General features: G+C 45.8%; 1 non-coding gene across 1 annotated transcript; it reads right to left on the bottom strand.

The window, feature by feature from the left end:
* Window positions 1-555: 555 nt before the first annotated feature.
* Window positions 556-617, bottom strand: LOC126021004 (U7 small nuclear RNA). The gene has a single exon (XR_007499632.1). It is a non-coding gene; the product is annotated as a U7 small nuclear RNA (small nuclear RNA).
* Window positions 618-6,282: the final 5,665 nt, after the last annotated feature.

The raw sequence follows: 6,282 nt of genomic DNA, 5'->3' as shown, positions 1-6,282 counted from the left end.
GAGGGCATGTATAATCTGATTGGTCATTCCCATAATCACCCGGAATCCTCATAGGCAACTAGGTTGATTGTTCCAATGGGATGATGTCATATGGTGTAGCCAATCAGACAGCACAAACAGCTGAGGAGGTGGGGAAATAGAATGTATATAAACCCCGGCCACTGTGTAGTGTGTGTGGGCTAGAGTGGGGTGGAGAGAAGAGAGGAAGGGAGCCATGTGGAATGGAGAAGATGGAAGAAGCAAGTGGTCAATGGGGAGCAGAGCGGTGAGGAGAAAGAGAAGGAAGAGGGAAGTAGCTGAAGTTTCTGCCCAGGGCATGGAAACTCTTGTTTATGCTGATGCTGTTGCTAAATAAACCTCCTGCTATTAAATGAAAGTGTGGTAACACAGAAGACCTTATGTATGAGTGCTGATTTTAAGCTCCAGCTGCAAGAACCAGAACAGGCCAGATCCATCCTAGCACTGTAAACTGGCCTCCTTGGCTAAAAATCATTAGGTGTGATCATGCTTCCTGAGCATGGCTTGGGAAAATCTTTTTTTTTTTTTTTTTTTTTTAGGGGCCTTTTGGTGGAGACCAGAAGGCCTGCTGGACAAATTCTAAAAGAGCTGTAACACTGGCTTGGGAAAATCTTATCCCAAAGAAAAAGAAAACAAAAGGCCCCTGTGGGTGCAGAAGTAGACAAAGACTCTTTGGTGGCAAAAAAGAGACTCTTCGTCTGGGCTCCACACACAGGGATGAAGTGTCTGTTCTGCAAGACCAATGGGACCAACTCCCAACACACACAAACACACACACACATACACTGTACAGTTCAGGGGCCCACTGTGTTGCATACACTAGCTTGTGTGTGATGAGTGCAAAATGAGCACCTTGGCTGGGGAGTTCATGATGGAGACCAGGCAGGGCAATGGAAGATGGAAGAGGCAGTGTGAAATGTTTGTGGGAGCCATGACCAAGTTCACAAGAGTGGGCAGTATCTATGTTGGCTCCCAGTACTGTCCCCCTTAGCTGGCCCCCAGCCCCCCAGGGCTCTGTCTCATCTCCCCCTCTAATTTCTCTTTTCTGCACATGTGGCTTCACCCTGCATTAGGTCTGCAGCTGGAGCACAGTGCAGAGCCAGGAAACAAAGCATCGTAAACAAGTAGCATCTTGGAGGCTTTGCTTCCACTCTCCCCTCAAACATGTTGATGGTAGTGTATGGGGGAACCATACCTGGGTTCCAGGACTCAGGAGTATGGAAAGCATTAGAATCTTATGGACAAGGGGAATTTTTGTCAGTTATGTGTCAGAAGAGATTAATGTTGGAGCAGTGAAGTTGAGCAGCTGATTTGGTGGTGACTGTGGGGTGAATGCAGTGTAGAGGCTTCAGCAGGGCTGGGACTCAGCCCAGCCCCTTCTGAGGGCACCCCGAAGTTTTCAGCCATAAGCTTGGTGTTCCCATTAATTTCCGTGACTTGGGTGGCATATCTTCTAAGAATAGAGCAAGTCTGGAGCTGGCCTCTGGGCTGTGGAATAAGGCTGTGACTGTCAGGGCTTCCAGACCCTTCCAGGAAGGGTGTGGAGAGCTGCTCTTGGGCAGGCAACTTTCTCTATGCACTTGGGATATTACAGTCTGCACCACTGGCATCCCGACCAGCAACACGTTCCAGTTTGCTTACATCCTCTCTGCCATTGGCTAGTTTCACTATTTCTGTTGTTTGCTCTTCTTGGGGTTTGAGGTAGCAGTTTATGCTTCATTCCAATGCACTCCCTTGATCAGAGGAAATGGTAAGAGTGTTTAATTGTCCACTTCTCATCTGTGCGGCTTCTCTGAAGATGGTTCCAATGCATCCTCCACTCATTGTGAAGTTAAGTGGTTTTGCTCTTACTGAATTGTCAGAGTTCTCCGTACAGTCTGGGTCTTAATTCCTTATCAAGCCTAAGATTTGAAAACATTTCCTTCTACTCATGGGGTCATCTTTCTACCTCGTGGTTAAGAGTCTTTTCACTCCCAGAAGTTGTCCACTAGGATGAAATCCCTTCTCTAGGTTTTTCTTTTGTTTCTTGGCTTCTGTTATTTTATCTGAGAACCACTGCCAAATGCAATGCCACAGTTATTTCTCAGTTTTCTTTTGAGAGTTTTATAGCTTTAATTCTTTTGTTCAGGTCCTTTTTAATTTTTTTGGGTCTTTTTTCACTTGGAATTCATAAAGAGACACACTTTAGTCTTTGGCACGTGGAGGACCAGTCGTCCCAGTGCCGCTCAATGAAGAGACAGTCCTTTCCCCGGTGAATGGTCTTGGCATGCTTGTCTAAGATCCTTTCTTGACTCTCCTGTGCTGTTCTCCTGTTGTCTTCTCTCTGCCACTCCCACACTGTTTTGAGAAACATAGCTCTGCTGTACATTTGGAAACCAGGGGTGGGAGTTCTCTAATTTCATTTTTCTTTTCCAAGGTCTGGACTATTCCCTGAGTTCTGGGTGATCCAACACTTCTTTCTCTCCTGCACCTACTCGTGACTCTAAGGTACATAAGTCTCAAAAGCAGCTGGCTGGACTTGACCGTAAGAGGACTGCTCTCAGGAAAGGCTTTATCTTTCCAACATCCTTGAGAAAGATTGGTCCACTTTGGCTCTGTCTAGCAGTAGAAAATGATGACATTGAAGATAGAGAAGAGCTCAGAGTGGTCCCCAATCCTGAACACACACTGCCGTCCCCTCTCAGTTGTAGCAATAGAACTGAGCATGTGCCCCCTTTTCCTCCTCTGCAGGAGACTGGATGGCAGGCTTCTCATGTTGTGACACTTCCTGAGTCGGAATTTCTAACATGCTTTGAGTACTTTGAAAGAAAAGTGTCATGTGAATTCAAGGAAAAGCTTAGGTGTCGCTCCTGAGTGTGTGCACACAGGTTCCCCCTCGTTTCCTGGAAGGTTGGGGACCACACCCCCTTTTCCTGCATCTCAGAAGGGAAAGACCTTGCATCATGGCTTCTAGCATAGGAAGTTGTACTTGGAAATGTCATGGGGCAAATTGTCCAGGAATTGCTTCTGCTGTAGACAGAACCCAGGAAACCCAGGAATTGGGGGGGGGGGGGAAGCAGAGTCCAGGGAAAGATTAGAGCCTTGGTTACTCAGGGTGACTGGATGCAAACCCCCCTGCTGAAGAGTCCCACCTTCATCATAGTGAGGTCTGTACAGAAAATCGGGACACTCATCAGCCTTTGGATGCTTCAACCCCAAACTGCTTCTTTGCCCTCATTGCTGGTCTGGACCATCTTTTGGGCTACTCAGCACCACCCGTGTCCTCCCTCCCTCATTAGTAACCCACAAATCTTTACATAACTTTTTCTTGGGTATAGTGTGAGCTCCTTGCTCCTCTTGGCCATTCTCAGGATGCTCAGAACAGCATTTGGAGCTGTCATTGAACATAACGTTTGTTGCCTTTATTGACTTATACCGTGGTTTGTATTATTTTGTTCATTTTGCTGGTAATTTTTGGGGGATGGTGGTTAAAACTTTTGTCATCCTATTTCTGTCCCCCAAAGGCCTTGGAATCTCTGCTTATGCCACTTTCCCCAAAGCATCTTTTCTCCCAAGAGCCACCCTCTGGTTTTTCTTGCTTTCCAGGTGTCCTTGACCCAGGCTTGCTTATGGGGACTTGGACCCCTTCATTTCCTTGGGGACCCCTTCCTATCCAGTGACGTTGTAGAGAAGGAGCTGTGTACATCTTTATGTATGCATGAGGCCAAGGGTACTATGCACATGTGCAGTGCATATGGGGTACACAGATGTTTGCATGCATAAGAACACAGGTGTACATGCATGCATAAATTATACACATGTGCATAGCTATACACATATGAGACACATAGCCATGCATTTCCATACATATAATGTATGTTTCTATGTGTACAATCCTGTAATCATGTGGCCTATATGTGTATGCACACGTATTCACCCCTTCCCAGAGTATGTGCAATGGTGAATGTGGTGCCAGTTTGTGAAACCCAGAGCCTTCATTCAAGCCTGAGTAGAGGTCTGTTAGAGTACAGAGATCTGTTGGGTGTAGAGATCTCTTGGGGTATAGAGGTCTGTTGGGGTACAGGGATATATTGGGATTCATAGGTCTATTGTGCAGAGGTCTGCTAGGGTGCAGAGGTCTGTTGAGATTCAGGGGTCTATTGGAGTGCAGAGGTCTGCTGAGGTGTAGAGATCTATTGCATGCACAGGTCTATAGAGGTACAGAGGTCTATTGGAGTACAGAGCTAGATGCTGGGGTCTTTCTTTGAACTTCTAGGGCTCAGTGACTGGAGTGTGGCCTCTTGGAGCCTGTCCTTAACTTTGCTGTCAGCTGATGAATGTGGCTTCTTTTCACTGCTGTGTGTTTAGATCTACATTGGGTTTTGGTTTTGAGCTATACCCAGCAGCTTACTCTAAGCTCAGGAATCACCCCTGGTGTGGGATAAGGAACATCTGAGGAGCCAGAGCTAGAATGTGGGTCAGCAGCATGGACACCAGTGCTCTCCTCACTGTGCTATTTCTTTTTTCATGATCAGGATCCAGTGTGTTGTTTTCCAGATGGAAATTCATGGTCTCCCTTCAATTTTGGAACATTATCAAATAATCTCTCTTGGAGGATGCTTTTCTGCCTTCCTCTTCATTTTTCCTTCAGGAATGTTGAAATTTCTTAACTCACTTTCCATGTCTTGATTTGTCTTTCATAATTTATCATTGCTTTATCTGTCTCTGCAATATTTTCACTAATTCTTCACTTGCATCTTCCAACTCACAATTTCCTTCTTCATCAGTATCAGTTTGGAGTCATTTTAATTAACTTACTTGGTAACTAACTTTCATGTTCTTTTCTTTTTCCCATTACTTTTTGTAAGTCATTTTGGCCTCATTTTCTTTCCTAATACCTTGTTTATTGTGGCTGGTTGTGGGATTTAGTGACAGATTCTTTATCCATCCCCAATGCAACACCCTTGGGTATAGCTACCATTATGGTCTCTGAAGAGGTGGTATATTTGTCCTTTCTTCAGTCTGGGATATCTTAGCGACCTGCTCTGGCAGAGAGAAAACAGTGGAAGTGACAGTGAGATCCTTCTGCACCTTGACTGGCATGATCCATACGCTCAAGCACCAATGTCGTCTTGAGAATATGTCCATGCTAGCCTTCCCAGGGTGAAGGACACAGGAGCAAAGTGCCAAGTCAACTGAGCACAGCAGAGACAAGAGTCTGGGATGCACCCTGTGCACCATGGCTGCAGGCGGATAAGATCATCATCTCATAGCCTAATGGAACAGTGACAAGTCCTGCTCTTTCTTGGGCCTCATAGTCTCACCTTTTCTCATTGACTCTAAGATGTCTGTGTTTCGATGTCACTTAGCTAAAGCAAGTGCATACTTTGTGACTGCTGGATTAGGTCAGACAAATGCTAAGGTTTTAGTTACTGTTGGCTTCACCTCCAGTCCCCATTTCTCTGATCTGACCCTCAGATCCTTGCTCAGGTCTATTGCTACAGCTCTGGCCACACCTGAGATTAGGGATCATGCAGGCCCAGCCCTAAGGCAGACATGACATGGCCCAGCTCTTTCCAGTAAAGCTCTGTCCAGCTCTGCCACGCACGAGTTTTCATCAGGCCCAACATGTGTTTGGAGAGTCTTGGCTTGGCTTTTGGGGGCAGTGCTGCTTGTTTTTCACCTGTAGGCTCCTTAGCTTCTATTATTTCAAAAAGCAGCACTCACAGTGGCCTCTGAATGTTTCTAGATGAAGACCCTGCTCCCAACCCGCACAGTTCAGGACTTCCTGAACTTCCAATTTTAGCTTGGCTAGAATTTTCTAATTAGATATGTTTGATGTCACTTTTAACTTTTGATTTCTGTCCGCTGTTTGAAAAACAAAGCAAGGTGCGGCAGGGAGGGTGTTTGCACGCATCTGAGAATAAAGCCAGGAGTCAGCCCTAAACACTGTTGGGTGTAGTCCCAAAACCAACCAACCAAAACAAAACAAATCTACAGAAACAGATATGGAGAGTGGAAGGAAATTATCCACAGACCATGAGCTCAGAATGACATGATATGGTTCTGCCTTTGTTTCCCTTTCCTTGCCTCTGTCCAAGACTTAGAGACACTGTGGTTGAGAACCCAGAGAGATGCCTGTGAGTACAGAGAAGAAGAACTTTTAGCTAAAGGGTCATGAGAGGGACAACTGAAGAACATGAGAGGGCCATGAGAGGGATAACAGGAGCTTTGAGGAAATTTGCTCTCCATGCAAGAATGGAAGAAAATACATACAAAGACACG

This window comes from Suncus etruscus, chromosome 10 (assembly GCF_024139225.1).
Source record: "Suncus etruscus isolate mSunEtr1 chromosome 10, mSunEtr1.pri.cur, whole genome shotgun sequence".
Taxonomy (NCBI): Eukaryota; Metazoa; Chordata; class Mammalia; order Eulipotyphla; family Soricidae; genus Suncus; species Suncus etruscus.
This window is presented reverse-complemented; position numbering and strand designations above follow the sequence as displayed.